General features: G+C 46.1%; 1 protein-coding gene across 4 annotated transcripts in view; it reads left to right on the forward strand.

Annotated features, from left to right (window-relative positions):
- The window catches only part of LOC138453113 (uncharacterized), a 547753-nt gene that overhangs the window by 222772 nt on the left and 299556 nt on the right, over window positions 1-25425 (forward strand). The window lies entirely within an intron of this gene.

Here is a 25425-nt window from a genome sequence, read left to right on the forward strand (position 1 = left end):
AAGAGGATTGTGGGGCAGAATGGTACTGCAGAAGAGCACTGCACTACACTGCTTCTAAGATCATCCAAATGATATGTGGACATTGATTGAATGGGTTACTGTATTGGGTGCTGTACGGGAGGCATGGTATCACAAGTATGACGTTGACACAAAAGATACAATTTGTGAAACCTTTATTAACTTCGTGGGGTTTGGAAAAACTCCTACTTTGCCATTAAATAATAAAGAAAACAGTCTTAGTGGTGCCTGTCAAATCTAAATGGTCTATGCCAACAAAACCAAATGCCTGCCCTATCTCTTGTACAATAGTGTGTAAAGGAGGTATTTATATAAAAGGAAAGTCAGTGTTTGTTAAAAAATAAATGTGGCTGAATCAGCTCTCCTCCCCATGGTTGGACAGCACGTCATAAGGCAGTCTCTGTAGGCAGGATGACACACTCTGGCTCGGGCTTTAACACTGAAACAGTTTGGAACGTGGATCGAGGCCCGCCAGGCCTTCCACGTCAAAGGCTCTTGTTCCAGTCTTCCCCATATAACAAAACAAAAGTTCACACTGTCCCCCTCTGTCGGGCTCAGACCTTTTCAAAGGAACAAAAAAGTTCAATGTTGGTCCCCCTCTCCCGGACTCAGACCTTGCACCTTTCAACATTGGCCCCCTTCTGCCATGCTCAGACCTTTCACAATTCAACAACACTGGCCTGGGCTCCCTTCCCCAATCTTTTGATACTTCGGCTCTCCCTCTGACGGGCACAGACCACTTTTCAGATGTTGAAGAATTTTGAATGTGTGGGGCTTCCTTGACAGACCGCCGCAGGACCACTTCGACTCAGAATTCAATGTTCAGCTTTTCCTCTCCCCCTTCTCTCAGGGTTAATTTTGTTCACTTTCGCGCTTACAGTTCATTCACTTTTATCGTCTCAAACAATTCACCTTTCACATAGACTTTTGAGTGGGCTACCCATCTTCGCCCTACAACTCCGTTACTCGGTATCGCTGATTCCACAGCTGTCTTTACCTTAAGGTTAATTCGTCGGTCTGCTTTTCCTCGCAATTCATCCACACGTGTGCAGCCTTCATTTGTGATATATTGTTGCAAACGTCAATCTTTCTTAGCACACACCAGTCTCACCGGCTGTGTGCGGTTCTTATTTGCTTTTCCGATTTTCCATTCACGAGTCAAGGTTAGTACCACAGGCTTGGCCACGCCTCCCCAACTTTACCGTTCACCTGGGAGGGTCGCTGGTGTCCTTGAAACACAATGCAGTCTCCGATTTTGGGATCTGGTCTTCTCCATGTGTCTTTCGTGGCCTTGTAGAGGCAACAACTTGCCGTAAGTAGCTCTTGGGGTTTACGACCCGCTGCTCTCGTCTTTTGGTCCGTCGCTCAGCTCCAGTAGGTTTGCTTTTGCCCCGGAAATTCTGCTCATACTCGTGTTCCACCTTGCTCAGAATGTGTCTCTAGGTTCCGCCTTTTACCCTTGTGAGGAGATCTAATTGGAATCAGGGGTATGCACTTGAAGTCAAGTGCCTGACTTTGCCTGACCTGATTAGAGGGACATGTCCAGTACAAAGTATAAGAGTGAGTCTTGATACTCTCAGACACCCTTGTCCTCAACATATTGTTTGTGCAGAAAGGGGTAGGGGGTGTTGGGACATCGAATCCTAAAAAATAGGAGAGGTTGGATGTACAAAAAAGGGGGGGGGAGTACCGCGTCTCACCATCGGCTGTCTCAACCCCACTTCCCGAATACCGCTCTCCCAGGTGATTCTCTCGCACTGGTCCACCCCCAGGGTCTGGATCCAAAGGTGATGGCCGTGCCCTGGCCACCTGCGAGAGAGATCCCCGGGGACTAGCAGGTGAGACACTCTCTGATTTCTTTCAGTGCTTTCAACTGATACAGCACATTTGAAGGCGATTTGTACACCACTACCATAGCTGGGACCAATCAAAGTGGGAGGAACCCGGTGGTGGCACTTAAACTGCTCTGTGGTATGCATCCTCATCCCCAAAAACAAGGAAAAGTGTACTTTTTTGAAGTGTAAACACAGGAGACTGCCACTTTGAAAACCTAACAAAAAAGTTTTTTTTGTTGATTCTGCAGGTTGGCACTAACCAGGGCTTTGAAGTGTTGTGATGGTAAAAGCCATAGCTGGACTTCACAGGCCCCAGGTCATTCCCCAAGTCTGTTTCTTTGATGTCTTATCTTTTATTATTGGGCTGGGGCAGACACAAGTGTGAAATGGAGAGGTCTAAGGGCCCTTTTCCCTGGCAAGTCAGAGCTCACTGGGAAAGGGCCATTACCATTCCAAAGCCCCTCATTCCGTGTATTCTCCACACTAAATGCCTGCACCACATACGCCCAAAACCATGTGATGCATGCGCACGTGCACATTTTATTCAGAAGATACGTGAGTGAAACAATTCTGTGATGTGAAGACAAGTAGGGCAATACACAGAGATGTCTGGTAGTCTTGTGCCGTTAAGGCATTTTCAAGTATCTGGGTGTTGCAATTATTTACGGACTCCTTTATTTTGGGAATAAGAGATGTTTCAAATTAATTTTGAAAACAAGGGGGTGTTTTATACAAATGGGGACGAGCATGGGTACAAATTTAAACTAAGAGTGCCACCACTAGTGGGGAAGAATACACAATTCGAAATAAGGGGTGGAGTACAGAGGGAGGTTTATGCATGCAGTATTGACTCAAAGATCAGCGGCTAGGAAGATGCTCTTAGAGCAGAAGAATCTTCAGCTCCCCCCTGAAATGCATGAGAGAGGGAGTCATTATAATGTGTGTCAGTATTTTGTTGCAGAACGCTGGTTCATGGCTTAAGACAGATTGCATGTCTTGTTTTGTAACCTATCAATGTCGTTGCTTCTTGTGCTGCGAAAGGCCTCGGAGATGGTGAGGTTTTAGACCGGAATGGATGGCTACTAGTTCCCAACATCACAATATAGGTGGGGAGAGACTTAACAGGATACTCACTTATTAAACAATTACATTCACATTATCCGTGTGCATTTGCAAACAGTGTGGTAAAATGCGTAGCCCACCCTTAACCTGTATGGTGGCCAATATGACGTACTATGTAACCTAAGCTTAAAGTATTCTTGTATCCGCTGCACCTAGTTACCTCCGGGTTCCGTGCACATTATAAATAAAACAAACAAACATACAAACCTGTACCCAAAAATATACAGAATTGTTTGACTGTCAACTATGGGGAAATATTCTGCCGAGGGGTCAGAGTTGTATCTGATAGACAATGAGAGCAAAGCTTGAGTTATCTTTAAGGTGACTCCGAACGCCAAGGTGGATTATATCCCCTTGTTTATAGACACTCAAGTACAATTCAATGTTGTACACGGGGGTCCTTCAACAGTTTTGACCCTCATATAGGGGACATCTGGCCCTTTCCTTTAAGAGGGCCATCGCTTCCTGTTTTGGTGCAGCCTGGGAGCAGTGCAGAATCAGCAGGAAATGGTGTGAGGAGTGACCCGACGAGCATTACAGGGTACAGTAGGTGTGCAGTAGTGTGAGCTCAAATATGTCTTCCATATTTCACTGTGCTGAATTCAGAGCGAGGAGTTATGACTTTTGGGTTCATGTGTATTGAATAATAGGCTTCGATGGAAGCCATATGGAACATCTCAGTGGCACATTTCTCTTAGCAACTCCGATGCAATCTGGTCTTTCTTTATTCTTGGGATCTTGATGAATGGATTTTCCCATTGTCTTTCAACTGTTCAATGGAGTGAGTGCAGCACATGGGAGAAAGGATTTCCTTGGCATACTACATTGATATGGAGAACTGTAATAGCTGATTTGGCCTGAGTGCTAATCTGCATTAACCCAACTCTGCTGCCTTCATTACAGTAATTGACATCTTGCCTTTTTGCTGAGGTTGGTGATTCTCATAGTCTCTCCATCTAGAACTGAAGTTATTATGGAACTCTGGAAAAAAGCACTGCCCATGCTTTAAAGTCCCAAATCTGTCAGTGATCTATCATCCGATAATATGCTGATTAGAGCCGCACGGACCTCATACTCTCTAAAGTCCAGGATGGACATGGTGGTCTTCGGCTCACCTCCTCGTGAATGGCAGAAGGATACTATGGTCACAGGGCCTGTCTGGTACTTTGATTCTTTCAAACCCTAAAATGCAACTGTTCAACACATATGTAAGACTCATTTTGAATTTGTATGTGCTGGGTGACCTAATTGTACGCTAAAGAAAGCGTTAGTCTGCCCCTAAGACGTGAGTCAAATCCGTAGTAAGTGGCAGTGTGCTGCCTATCTACGAAAGTGGATAGAGGAGGGACTAGCCCTCTTTTTTTGGTGACAGTGTGTGTGTTTCGCTCTAGCACCCACAAAATTGCAAACCTATTAAGTAAAGAAAAAATGTTGTGACTAAAGATAAAAAAATATGGAACAGGAATGAACTGCATCCTTTTATTAATCCTTCCTCTGTATGAATGCAAAATGAAAAAAATATGTTTAAAAATAAAATTATTTAAAAAATACAAAAAATTGTTCTAATTGTGACAATTTTAGGATTTGAAGGTATAATGGTATCTCAGATAAATAATGGATATCTCTTCATTCAGTGTTGACCGGTTTCAGCGGTTTTAATAATTGCTCCTCTTTCTTCAGGACATCTTGCAAACTTTTAATTATGGGAGGGTGTTAGATAGCAGTCTCTGGTCACATGGTTTATTGTATGAATACATCATCTTGAGACTTCTTTTAGTCTATAAGGAAGATGGAAAAGGAAATACAAATTATTTATTTTGTTTAACAAATTGTTTTCGTTTAATTTTATTCAATGGGAGGCATGAGGGCAAATTACTTACCCATCCGTGGTGGCACTGATGCTTTTTTTCTTAAACTAGATTTGTTAGACATGCAGCAGTCACTCCATTGAAATCACAGAGAAAAGAGAAGAGAGAGGGTTTGTTTTATCCTCCGATCGTTTTACCGAATCTCGAACAGACAACAAAGCCTATCTGTATCTTTTCTTTGTGCCCATGGTGTTTGGTCACAGACTGAGCAGGAGCCACATGGCTCATGAGAGAGACCAGAGTCCGGACTGGTCATCTTTTTCTGTCAGGGTACCTTGATTGAGTGAACCAAAATATCTTACTGGTTTCTCTGTCTCTGTCTTGGTTGTTGAATTTGCGTGGATCCACATTCTAAATGGGGCATAGTTTTTTTATTTCTCTTTTTGATCAAAAGCGGGGACTAACTCAAGACAGCTGTAGTCTGGTCTTGTGCGTTATTTCACTTCACGTGGTGTGTTTCTTGCTCTTTTGTGGGCTTGCTTTAGTGATTTTTCGGATGTCCACGTGCAGTTAATCATGAAGTCAGCTTTTGTGCTTAGATTTCAGATTCTTTGGGACCGGAACAGTTTTGTCTGTAACGGAAATACTGTCCAAATGGTAAATTGTTGCAAAGAGGTTGTGAATGGTACCTACTGTAATGTAGGAGTGTGTCCCTGTTTGTCGGTTTTTGGAACATGCTCGTGCTAAGTTTGTCGTCCTCTACTAGAACCGTCAGATCTAATAATTATATTTCTTTCTCGCTGAATTGAATCATACATTTTACATGTCTATTTTGGTTTTCAGCCATGTATACAATTGTAACAGCTGCGATTCCTGCTCCAAAAGGTTCTGATCATGACTCCCACAAGGTGAACTGTATGAAGCCTGATTATCAAGCCCTCCCCCCACAGAGCTGGTGTCTGGCAGTGTCTGGTGAGCTGATGTCCATCACTGACAAATAACCCTGGAGGGCCACAGTACCTCAGTCCTGAGTGGAATCCTGTAGATGGCTGCTTCAGCCAGGTTCAAATGGATGGCACTAACTCTGTATGAAAGAGGGCTACATGGTAATGCCTCAATTAACATAAGCAAGCATTGACAACTGATGACAATTCATCACTTGAGGACTGACACATGAATGAGGGCATGGGAGGACGTGCGCAGTGGGTCTCCGCCACTCCAACAGGTCTGCTTGCCCACGCTCATCACTGTACATTTCACTTGTTCCTCTGCGTCCTCCTCCCCTATCAGCTGCCACGGTATTCAACCTCTGTTCCCCCTCCCTACTCTCTAGCACCTACATTCCTCCATCACCATAGTGCGTTCAGTTGCTTCCTGCACATGTGCTCACTTGTGGAGTTGATCCCCGGGAGCCCTGCGTCTGGCAAACACAGTGCTTATATTTCAATCATGCTGCATTTGTTCCGTGCATTGCCCCCCTCTTCTTCCTCAGTCACACAGCTCCCTGATTATCACAGAACCCTCATGGGAAATCTGTAAAGCAACAAGGAACCCCTGAGTTAGTGGTGTTCACCCCCGCACAGCCCACAGAGGAGAGATCACTCACTAGACTTCCTCTGTTTCCAAACAGTGCAGGCCAGTGGTAGTGGAGAGGAAGGTGGGGGCAGAATCAGATTCAAGAACACCCTGAGATAGAAGCCTGTCCTGTTGCCCTTACAAATTAACAAGGGGGGTCCTGGGAGTCCCTCTGTCAGACATTAGTCCTGGTTGCGAGAGACTTACCCAGAGTCTTTAGCTCACTATCTTTCACAGAGAAGAAATATCCTAAACATATCAGTCTTTGTCCTGCCCTGGGGCAGACCAGCACCGAAATGCTAGGCAATTCTCCTCTGAACAAGAGTACCAACAGCATCCCCAGACACGTGTTTCGGTCTGGTTGGACCTCATCAGTAGGGAGGAGCTGTGCCTCTCTAAGAATAGTGAGCAAGGGGTCCACGTCTGGATTCCCCTAGTAATTTAGGGTGAGACCCAAAGTTACTTGCATATGCAAATTAACATCGGGGCCCTGGGAGTCCCTCTGCCAGACATTAGTCCTGGTTGCGAGAGAATTACCCAGAGTAAGTACTCTTGTTCAGAGGAGAATTGCCTAGCATTTTGGTGCTGGACTGCCCCAGGGCAGGACAAAGACTGATATGTTTGGGATATTTCTTCTCTGTGAAAGATATGAGCTAAAGACTCTGGGTAAGTCTCTCGCAACCAGGACTAATGTCTGGCAGAGAGATTCCCAGGACCCCACTTGTCTGTTGCCCTTACAGCCACACCACCGTTCAGGCATACTTACCTCGTGGGCATCCCATTCTCTGTCCTTCATCTGGACTACATCCAGATCCCAATGTCACAGCCGCAAGACTACCAGTTCCACCCGTAATCTTGACTCATAGCCACACCTTCCGCATTGCCTCTTGTCAGTGGAAACAAGTCCCAAAGTGAAGCCTCTGTGACTTCCTGAAGTGTACGTCTGATGCCCCAAAATACGTAAAGGCAAGAACTGAACCATGGGAACAAGCCAGAACAATAGAAAGAATAACATCGAATGTTGTCCGACTGTCGATTTTCTTGTCCCAGTCCTCGAATACTACTCAAGCAGGTTTACTATTGGAAACACAAATGTTGCTGCTATGTGTCGGATGTTCGGATATTATCAAATGATTTAGTGTTGTCTGGTTTGAATGGAAAGCTCACTTGAATACTGGGTAAAATTATTTCTCACTTTTCAAGTAAAGAATACACATTTAGTCAGTCATCTGGACGCAAATGACATCAATAGCACTATCAAATATATCCTGCAGCACTAGAAAACACTCTTCAGTAAGTTTATTAAACCAACAAAAGAAAAGCACAAAGCTAACAAAGCACTGACTTTCTTGCACCAAGACCCAAAGACAGAAGCTCAAGTAATTTCAAATATACATATAGTGTGCATGTACATTGCTAGATTAGTAGTCTGAAACCTAGGTTGTTTCTAAAACAAAAAAAAGATATACTTATTTAATAGTTTATTTAAATATCACTTAATTTTGTGATTGTATTTCCTCCCCTTAATGTATGATTTGTGTATGTCTTACTATTAATTCACTTGCAGTTTATGACTTAAGCATAATCATGTTGTGTTCTATGTGAATATTGGTAATATACAATGTTGGTGGGGTGGTTGGGACTTATTCAAACACATGCTGTATTTTCACTAATTAGTATTTACACGCTTTATCGACTGTCACGTTGGGCCCGCAGCAAGCTTTTGATGTGTATTATTTGAAGTGTTTTTTTTATTTTATTTAGGGTGTACTAATACACAGCTTGCATTGAAAAAGCCCACAGGAGCGAACCACATGTAGGCATTTCTCTTTGCTTAATACGAATGTGGTAATAGAACATAATAAAACCTTGTAACTAAAAACTGTTAACCTATCACGTTTAAATGATGCTAATTTGCATGAAAATGCAATATCGTGCCATTTCATATATTAAGTGCACAGTGTTAAAGTGCTGTATTCTGGTAAGTAAACACATCAATTATTCATTAATAAAATTAGCCCCTAGATTGCAGGTGCCAGGGATTGCGGATTCCATCCCCTCAAACTCACTATATGTTTTAGTCAAACATTTCATTGACAAGCGAGAACAATTTGTTATATGTCATGGAGCGACCCAATTATATAAAGATGTTGAGAGCTTTTGGTCACAGTTGTCCATTAATGACACAATCATGTTTCTTAAAGGAGTAATTGTGTTTTAATGGGTGACCAAGAGGTAATTTATCAAACGCTTGAATGCAGAGTATCATGTAATTATTGAATGCTCCCAAGCAAGAGAGGTGAGAAAAGATTGGGTCCAGCTTATCCAATATAGTAGTTATTGGTAGAGTAAAGTTGAGTCTTTTACCAGCAACCCTTGAGTGGTGTCCATCAAAGTATTCCTTTTGTTGTCTAAGTCCAGCGTTAGTGGTCAGTATCATGATGGGGACACCATGCTTTGTGCACACTGTTGCCTTGCTCAGGAACCAACTACATATACCTCTGCAGTTCTTGCCATACCTTAAGCCCCATTATCCTCTCACATAGTCACAATACTATTATCCTATTATTGCTTCACTAAAACATTGCTATACCAATCATCCTGAGTGTCGATGATATATTTAGCTATCATCTATATGTATTAACATTAAATAATTTAATTTTAATCAATAAATGTCCAGTTTACCATCTGCTTTTTTCAACATTGCCATGACTGATTATTCTCTTTCTCAAATAAATTCTGCAAATAGCATTAATTTTCCTATATTCCTCCAAAGATAAACTCACTGTGTTCTTGCAGCTGCCCCCAGAAATCCAACCTTCCATGTTCCTTGCCTCTAGAAAATTGTCATGCCAGTGTGGCAGTTCCACCAGACAATTGCTTGTCAGTGCTGCCCCAAAAAAGTGCAAGCGACCCTACACAATGTCCATCCCAGGGGGCCAGGACGGCCCTTGAAAATGCACATGCCATTCTCAAAGTGCCTTCAGAAAATAACCATGACAGCCTGAAAATTCTCATGCCAGTTTCACTGCCCTCTTAACATTGCCATGCTGTGATTTCAGTACTACCCTCAGAAAATACCCAAGCCATTTACAGTACAGTTACCCAAGAAGACTGCTGCACCATTTGCTCTACAGTGAATGCATATGACTGTGACATAGAACCCCGAGCCCACAACACCGCTCTAAACATATATACACAACACACACACATACCATGCTATGTGTCAGGGGCTACCCCCAACCACATGCTATGGAAAGTGCCATGCGTTCATACAACTAGCATGCTCAAAGACATACTCCCTCACCACACAGTCACTGGCAGAAACACTTTCCATTTGTTTTGCTTGCCTGGTCCCCCATCTCCAGAGAGTATCCTCCAGCTGCTTTCCTGTGGCCTTGGGTTTTGGTGGTACGCAACTGAAAGCAGCCTTCAACCTTGGCCATTTGCTGTACTGTACAGTGCCTGAGGTTGGGAAATTCCGAGGTCCTCATGGCCCGCATGCACGGTAACCAGCTTGCAAGCTACCGTGTGTGCTATGGTAAGCTTTGCGACCCAACACAGCCAAAAGACATGCAAGACCTTCTAATGCAGATACAGATCGGGTGCCAGTGCTCACTGCAGCAGCCGCCTGCGGGACCAGCATGCACTGACTTTGCATTGGTTCCTCCATAGTGGATGGTGGGGCATCACCCAACCCACATTAAAGAGGAGCCACCTCTGTAAAAACGGATGTGTATTAATGAATGTTATTTCTTGGAGCAGTGTTCCGTCCTGAACCGATTAAGTGGGAAGCGCATTGACAGACACCATTTTCTGACAGTTTAAATACTGGTTTGCTCTATTAAGAAAGTCTGTCTTTCATTAACCTTTTAGGTCCTGCTAACCTCGCTGTGTCTGTCCTCCTCTCCGAATGGGTCACCTTCACCTCTTCTTCTCTTCTGACCTCTTCTTCTAAACTCCTCCTCCTTGGAGATTTCAACATCCACCTGGATTCCACTTTTCCTGCCTCTTCACTTTTCGGTGATCTCTGTGCCTCTCTCTCCCTCACCATTCTCCCGTACAGCCCTACCCACTCTGACGAACACACTCTTGATGCCTTCATCCCAGCAGATATCCCACTCTCCAACCCTCTCACTACCCCTCTCTCCAGATCTGACCGCTCTCTCCTCTAATTTGGGACCTTGTGCCCCCCTGATTGAGCCTCACCAGCACTGCCAGCCTCCTTCGCTGTCATCCGTCTGATGAAACGGGTGTCAACTGCTGCTGCATTTGCCTCCACCTTCATCCCTCCTCCTTCCCATCCTCCTGACTCTCCCACTGACTCTGTCCTTTCCAATCTTCATCTTGTCATCACTAACACTCTTGACATTCTTGCCCGTCATAAGGATCTGCCTAAAACCTGCCTTCAAGCGTAACAGCTGGTACGATTCCATTCTAGCCACTCTGAAACGCAAGTGCAGAGTTGTTGAACGGAAGTGGCAGACCTTGGGCTCAGCCCCTGACAAACTGGCCTGTCGCCTACTCCAATGGCAATACCATCTCTCTATACACTTCAAGAAGAGGGCCCACATCCAGGCCTGCATCTCTGGAGCCTCTAACAACACAGCTGAACTCTTCAAAATCTGCAAGGAACTAGCCAATCCACCGGTAGTCTCCACCTCGCCTCTTCCCTCTCATGCCTTCTGTACTGCACTGGCCACCCATTTCACCTCTAAAACCCAGGACATTCTGACCTCTCTCTCTCTCCCCCCCCTCCATTCTTCCACCTGCACCTCTGCCTGGCCTTTCTTCCACCCCCACCCACTCTCTCCTCCTTCTCACCTCTCATAATGGAGGAGATCATTAGAGTGGTCTGAAGGTCTTATCCGAACAGGTGTCCCCTTGTTCTTCCAGAACCATTCAGGACAACATCTCCTCCCTCGCTCTGGCTCTTGCTGACTTTTGCAACCACTCACTTGCATCTGGCTCTTTCCCTTCTTCTCTCAAGCACTCCCTTGTGCACCCCCTCCTACAAAAGCCTTCTGCCGATCCCTCGTGTCTGGCCAACTACCACCCTATCTCTACTACACCCTTCCTTGGAAAACTCATGAAGAAGTTGGTCATCCCCCAACTGACCCAACACACAGAGCTTGCTGGTTGTATACATGACCATCAATCTGGATTCCGAGCATCCAGAGGCACGGAAACTGCTCTCCTGAACACCCGTGAAGAATTGCTCGCAAATCTTGACTCTAATTCTCCTGCTGTTCTGATTCTCCTAGACCTCTCTTTCGCCTTTGACACGGTCAATCATTATATCCTCATAAAGTGACTCCAAGATACACTTGGTATCTCAGACTGGGCACTGGATTGGCTGGCCTCCTTCCTTTCTGACCACCATTCCCAGGTGCTCCTGGGATCTTCTCCTCCTCCACCACGTTCTCTACTTGTGGTGTTCCCCAGGGTTCTATCCGCTCGTCTTGGCTTTTCAATATCTACCTAGCACCTCTTGCTCACATGAACTCTGCTTTCTGTTCTCATTTCCAGTGTTAGGTGGATGACACAACTCTTCTTCAAGCTCCCCTCTTCCTTATCCTCCTCTATCATCCCTGACTGCTTGTCTACAATTCAGTCTTGGTGCACCTCCAATAATCTCTGCCTTAATGCCAGTAAGACCGAGATCCTGCCTATCGGGACACCTGCTCCCAGTTTTCCATCCTGCACTCTGGCCACTCTCTATTGGCTCGCCTCCCTCTCCTTCCAGTGAGGTCAAAAACCTCAGGGTCATCTTTTACTCATCTAACTCCTTTACTCTTCACTTCTTGGACCTTGCCAAGAAGGCCCACTTTCAACTCCATTTTCAACTTCACCTCCTTAGAGGCATTTTTGCTTTCCTCATCTTCCCCCAAAAGCTCAATGTCTTCAGAGCTCTGGTCCTCTCTTGTCAAGGTTACTGTAACAGCCTCTTCCTCAACCTACCCCTTTCTTCATGCTGTCCTATTCAACTAATTCAGAATAGGGATGTGAGACGTATCTTTGTCCTCAAGCTCAGGGACTGTATCTCTCCAGCTCTAAAATCTCTCCACTGGCTCCCCGTTGTTGCAAGGATCAAATTCAAGATCCTCTGCATCATCCACGAGGCTGTCTGGGGCCTGCGTCCAGGCTACCTGCAACTCTCTCTTACTAAGTACTCTCCTTCCAGATCCCTTCGATCTTCAGGCTCCAACTCTCTTCTGATCAAACACTTTTCCATGCAAAGTGTTGGGGTCAGATCTCTCTCCACAGCTGGCGCCCTTCTTTGGAATCCCTCTTTCTCTCCATATTGAACCGGACCACCTCAAGTTGTGCAAACAACTCAAGATCTTTCTCTTCTCCTCCTCCTTCCCCCCCACCTCTCGTGCTAATCATACCCTCTGTCACTGAGATTGGGGGCCTGGTCCCTCAAGAGTCAAATAGTGTCCAGGCTTCTGCCCAATCGGCTCCAGCACCCTTCTGCATTGCCCACTGGTCCCACACCAGCCTGCCGGGTGGTTTCACCTCCACCCCGCACATACCTGTTGGGCGGGAGACCCCCCTCTTCCTCTGGGATGTCCGCGCCCATGAACTTGTCGGTTGCCTCCCCAACAGTCACCTCTGCCATTTCTGCCCCTAGCAGACCCCAATAGTACTTACCCTCATTCCGCCCCCCTCCCTTTTTTCCTCTTCTCTTCTCTTCTCACTGCACTTGCACTATCCAAATGTCACAAGGCCTAGTAGTACTGCAGTTTCTTACTATTTATTAATTGTTATTTCCATGTATGGTTTTCTCCCTTGTTCCCTTCCCTTGTGCTTTGTGGTGCTTTGAAACACTGGGCCTCATTATAAGTTTGCCGGTCCGTAAACAATGGTGCCAGTAAGCATATCAGCACCGTTTTTTCAGACGGGCAAACTACAAGCCTGCCTGCCAGAGCCGCTGTGCCCGACAGGTCTGACCCTGCCGGGCGCAGCGGCCATGGTAGGCAAATTTGTAACGGGAGCACCGGCATATGGGAATGGGGATTAAAGAAATTGCTAGCGCCTGCCTTCCCAGCCGCCGGACTTTGAATAGCCTGGTGGCACTGGGAAGTCAGGCGCTGGTAATTCATTCTGAGTCCAGCGGCAACCCGCTGGTAGCACCGGTAGGGTTACCGCCAGACACAGAAAGAGGCCCATTGTCTTGTTGTATAAGCGCCTTATAAATGTCCAATAAAATAAAATCAATAAAATTAAAATAAATAACTTGAAAAAGAAATCAGTACGGTTGATGCATCAGAAAGTGGGAGGCAACTGATAAAAGTGTAACAATTGGGATTATTTTGAGAAACATAGGAACAATTACGAATGTCACCACCTCAACTTCCAGAAAGAAAGCCATATATACATCATAAGGGTCAGGTCATATAGTTCTGTTGAGGGTGGATAAGGTATGGCCGATCTTGATCGAGTTGTGCACCACTATATTGAGCGCCAAGAGACCATGCAGGTGGCCACATTGCGCGGTATACAAACCTTTACCATAACACATAAAGACTCACTGCGTGGTATGAGCATGGAATTAGGGCACTTGGATTTGGACAGAGGTGGGATCGGAAGTATAAATAGAGTCACAAATAAATAGTGAGCTATACAAAATGGAGTGGAGGATAAGGAATTCTGGGAGTGTGGACACCATGCAGGTTGATTAGACAAGTGATACCAGCCATATGGACGCTGGTATCTCTGCATGAGAATAAAAGATGGTTATTTTTTATTGTTTTGTGTTGTATTGTTTAAAGCCTGGACCTAGCTTGAGAGCAGCATGGTGCTGTGCAGGGTGTGGATAACTAGCGTTTGGGCTGCCATCTTTTAACAGTAACACAATAGTTACTGCATGTTAGGTATATGTACACATCTCCTAGTGAGCACCTTCCTTTTGTTGCTGGCCCCCTAAATATATTAGGTTGTGCACACCCCATACCACCTCATGTTCAATGAGTTCATACCGCTGCCCACGACAGGTATCTCCGAGAGGTGGTGCGCTCCTCTGCAAAGCATCAGAAAGGTGTGAGCAGTGGGGGTGTGATTGAGGCACCCATTTATCTATGTTTCTAGGCATGGGATATATGTTAAGGATTTCAATCAGGCGACACACGCCTTGGTCTCGGCCTAGTATGCAGCGCACGACTGAAATGCGCTTTCTTTATATTATATATATTCAATATTGAGATGGTACCCCACTCATATCACACACCCTTTTCAACTACCCCAGGTCACAATGGACCATGAACCAGGCTGGTTGGTAAAATACAATATTTATTTATTTATTTTAACATTCAAAAGAAATCATACACTTTTAATATGGGGCAGCAATCACCAATGGGGTGATAATTACAATGAGAATGTAAGCAATGCAATGCACTGTGTTTAACCTTCTAGTGGAACAGATACACAGCACATCGGAATAGGAGCACTTTTTGGTTTAGGAAAGATAGCACCCAAGTTAGGATTTCCCCCATGCAATATTCCCTCACCCACAAATAATTAATTCTGAGTGGATAAACAGAAGCAGCAGGTAACCAGGAACAAGAAACAGGAAATGGAATCCAAATCTGACCTTCCCTCCCCAAATAAGAGAGAAAAGCGGATTTTAAACCCCTTGCAATGTTACGAAATGACACTCGGAAATGGACAAATAAATAATGAATGTGTATTAAAAACCTTGAAGCAAATATAATTCCTCACTAAAGCAACAATGCAAAGACACTAACAATCACAAAGAATGGATTACCAAAGCATACAGTTAAAAAATGAGTGGAAAGTTTAAAACAGATTGCAGCAAAATGACACGTCGGAAGCTTTGCAACTTTTTCAATTCCTGCCTGAAATTACCCAAACGTTTTTAATAAAGTGAAACTAGGTCTCTAGCTGGTAAATTGGAGGAGTTATACAAGATATAAAAATGTGCGCTTTGAGTAAAATGAAGCTGTGAAGTAGGAAAGGAAATCAGTTGCGACTAGAACAGTTTTACTTTAAGCTAGAGTATTCAGGTTAGCCCACCAAACAGGGACACAGTAAGATTCATGGTTGATTCGCGATTCCAACCCTGTCACCCCAGCCCCCAACCCTGGTGGAAACCAATCTCGAAATAGGACTAATGGTTTAGGATTACACAAGACAAAATTACTAAAGAGATGGCGCTAGCTCTAGAAATCAAGGGCAGGGTTGCAAGAATGAGTCTGACAGTTTCAACAAGTTATCAGGATATGGATAGGATGACTTAGAGAGTGAAATAAGGACCAAGGCAAGACAAGGTATACTATGGATTTCTATGGGGTTGTGATTTATACTCACAGTCCAACTTTTAGTTTTGGGATTTTTGGACCGTCAATAGGTTCTGGTCACCACACGGCGGCACGTCTGGCAAACAGCTGGGCAGTTCTGGTCACCGGTTGGCACTGGACTGGAATGGCAATTCTGGTCACTGGATACTAAAGGTCAGCTGGATGGCACGATGGCAGCGGGCATGCAGTTAGGGGGCAGCAAGCCAGGCTGGTTCAGGATCTTCCCAAAAGAATACCACAGCGTTCCCCTTCTTAATGGGAGATTAGTGGGTTTTCAGAATTGAGGCCTTGCTGGAGCAGGATCAGCAATGTTTGGGTTTTGCAGTGGGCCCTGGAGTAGAGTCAGCAATGCTTTGGCCTAGTAGTTGTGATCTAGAATCTGGACGGATGGAACAGGAACGCAGTGCAGGAACTGAAGAGGGAAAATGAGATAATCCCTTCCCCCCATTCTCATCCAGACCTTGGCCTAGGACGTTACGACCCAAGCACCCCCCGCGAGTGGAATTTGTTCCGTTCACTGCTGTACCAGATGTCAAGATCCACTGTGGCCATACCCCACACAGCCAGGGAAGCTGCCTGTCAATCAAACCACATGCTGGAACCTCAGGTGGAGCTGACAACGACCGTATGGATCAACTCAATTAGACAGCAACCACAAAATACCGCCATCGTTAGAGATTACATGACGACATAGCCAAAGGACAAGAACACACGTGCCACCCTGCACATGGATCAGACACACACCAACCCACATGAAGAACATACTCAGTGCTATGACGAAGAGGACTGCGCACACCCACAGACATGCATTGTTGTTATTTTTCACATAAGCCACCTACAGCACCGCAGAAACGCAAGATACCAGAAGAGCTTGTGTACATGCTTGCAGACGCTTCCTCGCCACTAAAACCATGAAGACGTAACCCTGTATATGGACTAATGCATATGAACCTCTTTCGCCCCTCGCGATCCCCAAATTATGGACTATGTACGGCCAACCGTAAACCAGGCAAGGTAGGCCGCAAAGCCACAGTCCCCAGGCCGGAGCAGCTCAGGCAAAGCTGCAAGGTGCTGATCATGCAAAACGACCTCCAACAAGAGCCCGCAGCCAAGGCCACGATGTTGCAACCTACATGCCACGCTCCCCGAGCCAAGGTTACACCTGCCACTGCTAAACACTCCTCAGAGCCGAAATACAAATCAAATGTTCATAATTCTGCTCCAGCCACGGTCCCACAACACGTGACCAGGCCTACCTGATACGATGCCAAGCCCCAAGGGACAGAGAAGTGCTGGGGTCTCACGTTTGGGACATAGACTGCAACAATGAAGTAACAAATTGGACACTGACAGCGATGGGAAAGACCTGCACACCAGCTAATAGTCAGACCTATCCATTGTCTGCCACTGATACATAGTCACACTTTGTTGCTAGTTCCAGGTACACCGCGAGCTGGGATCAACGATGGTGGCTCGCGGGTGCACCAATCAGAATACGAGGGGCTCACCACTGACGCTACTATAGTTTAGCCAATCACTAATCGTACCCTTGTAACAATTCCCTTGTAACAATTATTAGGGATGGCCCTAGCATACCACCTGACCCTTCCTCAACCACTAACAATCTTTCCTATATGTACCTATAGTGCCCTTACCACTCGGAGAGCCAAACCCGTGATGGCGTTAGGTTTTGGGGCTAGTTTTCCCAGGTGACACACGTAGCCGCGTCATATAGCTAGAAAAAGGGCCTGCGAGACCACGATGAGTGAGAGGTCTCCAGGATGCCCATGAACTGAGAGTTCGTCCCTGCCTGTTTTATTCAATAAACAGAAGTAAACTCCTTGCTCTTGTGTGCGCCTCATACTCTTTTTGGGACGCAGGAGGGGTTGGGGCCTCCCCAAACCCAGAGGTCCGCGGACGGCCCTGCCGACCCCTGGAAAATTACCCTGACAAGTTGGAGGCACTGCTGAGATTGATCACAGCGAGGCCGCTTGCGTCAAGGTGGCCCGGCAACGCGGCCCCCTCTGCCATTGCCCCCTTTGGACGACTACAGGACCATGGCGGAACTGCGAGATGACCGGACAGCGCAATCCGGAGATTGGCCGTCGGGAGCCGAATTGAGAAGTATCCCACCCGCGGTTGGTGAGTGTCCAGACGTGGTCTAGACGAGGGGAGGCGGCGAGCTGATCGGGTGGGGTGCCCGCAGTCGAGCAGCACTGGCAAGCGAGAGCTCTATGTGAGTATGGCACACACAACCAGCAATGTAATGTTGTGCGGGAGGGGCGAGGAATTGTGATTAGGGTGGTGGGGGACTCTTACAGTGTGTTAAGAAAAGATTTTTACCATTGGGCGGCAATCTATGTGTAAAGTGTAGCGAGACAGGCACGAGGGCAGTCCCCTCTAGTGTTACAGAGCAGACCGGGTGGGGCGCCGAGCACCCAAGTGTGACTGGCGGATCGCGCTGATTGGTCTAGATCGTGGACACCTGTATAAGGGGGGTGTGGCATTCCTATGAGTTGGCATTGTAGATCAATGAATAGATGAGGATTCCTATTAATTGAGTGTTTTCTCGGTGAATAGATGACGTATTGCCGCAGGAAGTAGCTAGATTGTTTCTCAGTGCAGAAGATAATCGGCTGGTTAAGCTCCCCTGGAGAGGGGGCGTATCACACGCGAGGCGACGCAGCGTGCACAGTCCGATTGTAATAACAAAGTGATTGATGAATACTCCACTCCAGACGTGGTGGGAAGACAGCTTAGGGATAAAGGGGAATAAGAGTGTAAAAAATGTCGCGCGTTGATTGTTTTCTTTAGTTGTACGTACCGGTAATCCCTTGTAGTGGTTGGTGATGTCACCCTTAGGGCTTGCATAGGATACCACAGTCCTCTCGTTTTCATCCAAGAGTGATCGGGGCAAGGAAAGACGGTTAGGGAGGGGTAAAAGGGAAGAGGCCGCCATGCACGGAGAACGCCGGCACGCACTCAACAAAGGGGGCTGCACCAGGAGGTGGTGCGGCCAGTGGGAGGGGATAAGAAGAGCATAAACTGCTCAGGCAGTGAGGGCAGGGGAGATGGAGGAGGAGCAAGAAGTAAGTTGAAGGTGCGTTAAGTAGCAGCAACACAGGAAGGTGGGGCAGCTGAAACGCACGCCACACCAGTCACACAGCCACAGGGGGCTTTGTGCGCCACAGATCGGAGGGGGCCCTAGTTTAATATTGTTGTCTAACAAAAGAGAGTAGTAAAAGTATTGTAATAAAACATTGCTTTTCTTGCAGCGGAAAGTCGGAAGACCCCAATTTATGGGGCCAGGGAAAGGTGGTATTGAAAAAGTAAAATTGTAACATGTCTACATATTATGGGATAGGGGCAGGGGCAGGGTTAGGTCTCAGAGCGAGCGCCTTAACAACACCACTCCAACACATCTGCTCAACCCTAATACTGCAAAGGGATAAAATAGTAAAGTACAGTATTGAATGGACACAAGGGACAGACAACAAAATAAGAATCTCATGGCCGCCCAATGGCAGCTTTGACATGTGCACCCAGCACTCACTAGTAGCGTATCTACATGACACATATAAGGGGAAGAAATTTGCAAGTCACCTAGAAGTTTTCAACCTCTGGAAAATGTTCCAGGGGTGCGCACCAGGGGTACCAGCGATGTTCACAGTGCAGGGAGTAAAGGATGAGAAGGTGGGTGGAGAGGGTAGGTGCAGAGCACCCCAAACCCCCCCAGTGCCGAGGAAAGTGAGGAAGAATCAGAAGGATCGTTCACAGTTGCAGAGGTGAAAAAGGAAAGTAAAGAAGAAATACTGATCACTAAAGAAGCAAAGAAGAGAACTGAGGGAAGCTACCCGATCACAATTAACAGCAGCTGAGGGATATTCGAACCCTGCATACAGCCCACCACCATACGCACCAGCAGACAGCTACCAAAAGGGGGTGGGTGCGAAGAATATAGCAGACATGAAACAAACACAGGTAATCACCGGGGGTGAAAAAGGGGTACAAATTGATTTAGCATATAGGACTAGACGAATGGATAGCTGCACAGGTGCTACTGAGGCTTCGAGGGACGTTAACGGGGGAAGATGAAGCAGCGGTAAAGAAGGTAGATAAGGAAGAGACAGACTACACGCAGAAAGGATACGGGGTAAGTAGAAAGGAAGAGGGAAGAATGACACAGGAGGAAGAAGAGATGTTGGAGGAAAGATTAGCAGAACTAAGGGAAGCATGGAGCACGCTGATCAGGCAGTTCGAGCAAGTAGAGCAGGAAAGGAAAGAAAAGAAGAAAGAAAATAAGGGAGACAAGGTGGGATTAAAACAGCAAGGGGCAGAACAAAGGAAACGAGAAGAGGATCACATAAGGGGGATCGCAGAAAGGGTGGTGTGCATGGTGCAGCGGGAAGTAAGGAGAAAAGAAGAGGAACAAGAAGAAAATGACAGGGAAATGGGACTATGGAGGAAGATGATTATATCGGAAAGTGCACAAAAATATGGGGAGGGGAAAGTTATAGAAAATATATTGGCGAAAGAGGGCAAAATATGGGGCAACAAGGAGGAAGATGAAAAGATATTAGAACAGGTAAGCAACACCATAATGAATGAGCTTTGTAGAGCACGAGCGGAAGTAGGTGGTGAAGTGAGCAAGCAAAGCAATACAGCGCTAGGGGAGATGCGCAAGGAACATGGAGCAAAGACATACGCATGTAGCAACAAGGAGGTAGCGACAACACCAGCACAAAGGGGCGCGGAGAAGAGAGGTGAGTACACAGACATAGACTTAGGGACTGTCACGGTGGGGAAAAAACACCCAGGCTCAGGATTGACATTTTCAGATGGATTTTGCAGTGAAGAGGAGGAGGAATCGTGCGGAGGACGAAGTGATGGAAGTGGGGAAGGGCTAAGCAAATTATACATAACGTGCACCGACTGCGGGTCACCGTGGGAATGTGGGACATGGGAAGAACAAAACACAGGTGGGGAGAAGAAAAGGCGACTAAACAGAAAAACACCACGGCCACTGACACCGCCTGCACAGCACACGCCATATATTAACAGACTCAGAGACCTCCCAGGGCGCAGAATGGAAGAACAAGTTGATACACACAGGATGGGGCAAGAAGGTAAACAGAGGGGTAAAGGAGCATAGGAGGTGATAAAGTAACACATCACAGTATTGACATTGTTGAAGAACTCTTTCATATGGAAGAGGACAGGGAATGTACTCACACATTCCCACATAGACGAACGCCAGGGGATGTGAGGGAGTACACTCTAATGCCACTACTAGAGAGAGGGGGAGCAAGGCCACAATACGTCCCATGGAAACATGCAGACAAGGAAAATATCAAATGCAGACTTCCATCTCTGAGTGGAGGGGCTGGGAAATGGATATATGAAATGGAAAAATACACTGCAGGACATACATTAGCAGTGGGTGATGTAAAGGGGTTGCTAATTTCAATACTGGGTGACGCTGCAAATGACATTTGGAAGAGGGCGGCATTCCCAGGGGTAACTATAAGTGACACATCACATGATGGGCAGCCATTTGCTAACTGTAGACACGCGCTATGGCAGGCACTGATGGTGCAGTACCCAGACACTTCAGACATAGGAGTAATAACGTCATGCAAAATGTGTGAGAATGAAGATCCTGTTGATTACATCAGGAAATTCAGGAGAAGTGGTGCCTGGAAAAGCGGGAACCGTGGGACAAAACACTAGCAATTTTTTATCACATACTGATCCAAGGCCTCACAGAACAAGTTCAGAGACAATTAAAGAAATTAGTAGGAATGGAAGCAAAGGCATGGCTAGTGCACCATTGTAGGATATGGCAAGAGAAGATGAAGCGAAAGGAGGAAGATAGAAAGGCAGTGGAAGCGAAATTGGTCCAAAGAAAGTTGTCCAAATATTCCATGGAAGGTGCTCTAATAACAGGCCCCACCCAGGCCACCCCAGCACTAGACACTACACAACAACAAACAGCATCACTACAGCAAGCACAAATGACGACACAGCAGATTCCACCACCCCCACCATACACAGCACAGATGGGAGGGGGTTATACACAAATGGGGAATGGATACACAAACAACTACCGGGGGAGAGGTGGCCAAACGAGAGGGAGGGTATTTGGGCCAGCAGCACCACAATAAGGGGGAGGATTCCGAGGGTACAACCAGTATGGACAGCAGTGGTATGCAGACAACACTGGGGGATACCCAAAGCAAGCGCGGGAGCCACCAACATGCTGGAGATGTAGCCTGGTAGGACATATGTCATGCACGTGCAGAATGAGGCCAGCACAAGCGGGTTGGGGAGAGCAAGGGCAACAAGGTTACACTGGGGGACAACAATTCTCCCAACAACAACAGCCGCAGCCGGAGACAGAAACACTAATACAACAGCAAGCACCACCACACCCTCAGCAACAACTGCAAAGATACATGCCACAACAATCGCAAGCACACTACCAACAGCCACAACAACAGACACAACAACAGGCGGTCACAACACAAGAACATGTCCAAACAGTCCAACAGCTTACACAAATACAGGACAACAACGTATTACCCACAGACACACCTATACAACAGACACAGCTGGGGAGGGTAACAATATTGGGTCACAACTCATACACAGGGAGCCGACAGTCACTATATCCACAATAGGACAGCCCTCATACGTCTTTGATGTGTCCCATCCTGTCGTTAACACCTAACCCTGTGGAGGAACCACGCATAAAGGTGGCGATAGGTGACAAGACATTCTCTTTCCTAGTAGACACAGGGGCCACTAGGTCCTGCATTAGGGAGGGAAAGATTAAATTTTCAGGTGAAGCTCTGCACACTCAAGGATTTTCTGGGGCTCGAGGGTTGGTTCCCTTCACTGATAACATCTCCTTATCTGTTGGAGATCACGACATGTCTCTACCACTGCTATACTCGAAGAAATCACCAGTAAACATACTAGGGTGAGACATTATGAGCAGACTGAACATGGCCCTATCATTTACTGACAAGGGAATAGTGTGCTCTACACCAGGCATTAACATGCTCACAGCACGCCACATACTGCAGGCTTACTGTGGCAAAACAGTGGCAAGGGCAGAACCAGTAGATGGGGACATCTTCCAATATGGAACAGACATGGCAATAGCATGGCTACCAGGAATTGAGGGCAAGGTGTGGAGGAGACCAGCAGCTTACCTTTTCAGACCAGAAACACTGACCAGTGAAAAGGAAGGGGCTATAATATCAGTGGACATATCATGTGGCAGCCACAGACTACATTGCAGTCCACGCACAGGATAGGGAGGGGAAAGCATGGAGAGCAGTAATAGCACTAGCAGAAGGATGCAGACTAACACAGGTGTCAGATGAGGAGCTCTTCTCAGACAAAAAGGAGATGGGGAGATGGTGTTCCAGATGAGCGTCTGTATTTGGTTAAGAGTGACATACAAGGAGGTAGCACAGAAAATTGCATGGCACTAGAAGCACCCACCACTACCGAAGTACCATTTTATGAGGAGGATTTAGCAGCAGTACCAACTTCTCTATGGACCACTAGTCCATATGACGTAGGCTGCATAAAAAGCATTGCAGGAGTACAAATAAAACTAAAGAAAGGTGCAATGCTGCCAAGGGTGAAGCAGTACCCACTATCCAAAGAAGCTGATGAAGGGATCTATGAAGCAATAACTGCCCTAGTGAATAGAGGAATATTGGTACCATCAGAGCCATGCAACACTGCGGTGTATCCTGTGCGCAAAGCAAAGGGAGGGTCCTGGCGTTTCATACAAGATCTAAGACACCTCAACCACATTGTAGACCCCTCAACCACATTGTAGAAGAGAATACCCAATAGCAGCTAACACAGCCACCATACTGTGCAGAATACCAGCAGAGGCATCACGATTCACGGTGATCGACCTCAAGAACGCCTTTTTCTCTATACCTCTACACCCTGATTCCCAGGATTTAACAAGCTTCACATACCACAACACAAAATGGAAACACACCAGATTACCACAAGGGTATTGCGAGTTAACATCCATCTTTAACAGAGTGATACAAATGGATCTGGGAAACATAGACATGAAAAGTACGGTGCTGCAATATGTAGATGACATCATCATCTGCAGCACCACAGAGGAGACGTGCAGAAGGGACTCTGTAAAAATGCTCACAGTACTGGCTGAGAAAGGATACAAAGTAGACAAGGGGAAACTGCAGTACTTTCAAGAACAAGTGCTTTATATAGGGCAGATCACTTCTCAAAAAGGAAGGAACATTGCACCAGAAAGGGCACAAGCAATAACGAATACACCACAGCCACAGACAGGAAGAGAATTGCAGCAATTTTTGGGCCTATGCAAATACTGCAGGGCATGGGTTTTTGACTACAGCTCATACATAGGACCACTGCTAGAGAAGAACAGAGGCGGGAAAAGAAGTTGGGATGGACAAGAGAAATGACGGAGGCATTCAATGAATTAAAAAATGCCATCTCAACTGCACCAGTGCTAGCTACCCCCAACTATGAAGAACAATTCTACATATACTCACATTGTGATACTGCAGTAATGAAAGCAGTACTGATGCAAAAAACAAGCATGGGACACAAACCAGTGGCGTTTTATAGTGGGCATTTGGATCCTGTAATGATGGGTCACTTCACGTGCGAACAGAGCCTGCCTGCAGCAGCGTTTGCGGTAGAAAAATCCTCCTCAATAACAATGGGATTGCTCTCTGTGCAATATTGAACAATCCAAAATCCACATTAACAACTCAAAGAGCCACAGGTTATGAGATTATACTGTCCAGACCAGAGCTGAAAATAGTAAGGTGCAGTAACGTTAACCCAGCACGGTTTATAGCAGAAGTTGTAGAAGATGGGAAGTACCACATGACTGGACGCAGGTAATTGAAATGTACTCAAGTACCAGGAGAGTGGAAGAAAATGCCCTAGAGGGGGGAGAAATAATGTACATAGATGGGTCATCAACAATTGATCAGAGTGATGGGGTGGGGAGAACAGGCGCAGTAGTGGTACGATTGAGGGAAGATGGGACATACGTTCCAGTGAGATGCGTACAATTACCACCACACTGTTCAGCTCAGGCAGCAGAGCTAGTAGCACTGATTTTAGCTCTCGAAGAAAGCAATGACAAAAGAGTAACAATATACTCTGACAGTGCATATGTTACATCAACAGTACACTCAGGATTAATAAAATGCCAACAAAGAGGTTTCAGGAGAGCAGACGGTACTCCGGTACAACATGCTCTCCTACTTGCTGAATTAATTGAAGTAATTAATTACCTCAAAGAAGTATCTCTAATAAAATGTCAGGCCCACACAAATGGAGACGAACCAATATCAAGGGGTAACGAAACAGCAGACGCACATGCAAAATATGCAGCGTATTTTGGCGAGACATGGACCCTCCCAGAAAAACAAAAAGATAGGGGGGGGGCAAGACAGATGTTGATGAAGGATGGATACACACACATCCCTGAGACACAAATAATGGAACACCAGGCAGCAGCACCAATGGCAGAAAAGAAACTAAGGGTTAAAAGAGGATGCACCATGTCCCCCACAGATCCATTATGGTGACAAAATAACACAGGGAAAGTAGTGATACCCCTGGCCCTATTGAAAATAGCATTGACCCAATTACACTGGCCCACATGTACAGGGAAAGAAGTGATTGCAGCATGAATAAAAGAATCAT

Source organism: Ambystoma mexicanum, chromosome 4p, assembly GCF_040938575.1.
Source record: "Ambystoma mexicanum isolate Mex_15411 chromosome 4p, UKY_AmexF1_1, whole genome shotgun sequence".
NCBI lineage: Eukaryota > Metazoa > Chordata > Amphibia > Caudata > Ambystomatidae > Ambystoma > Ambystoma mexicanum.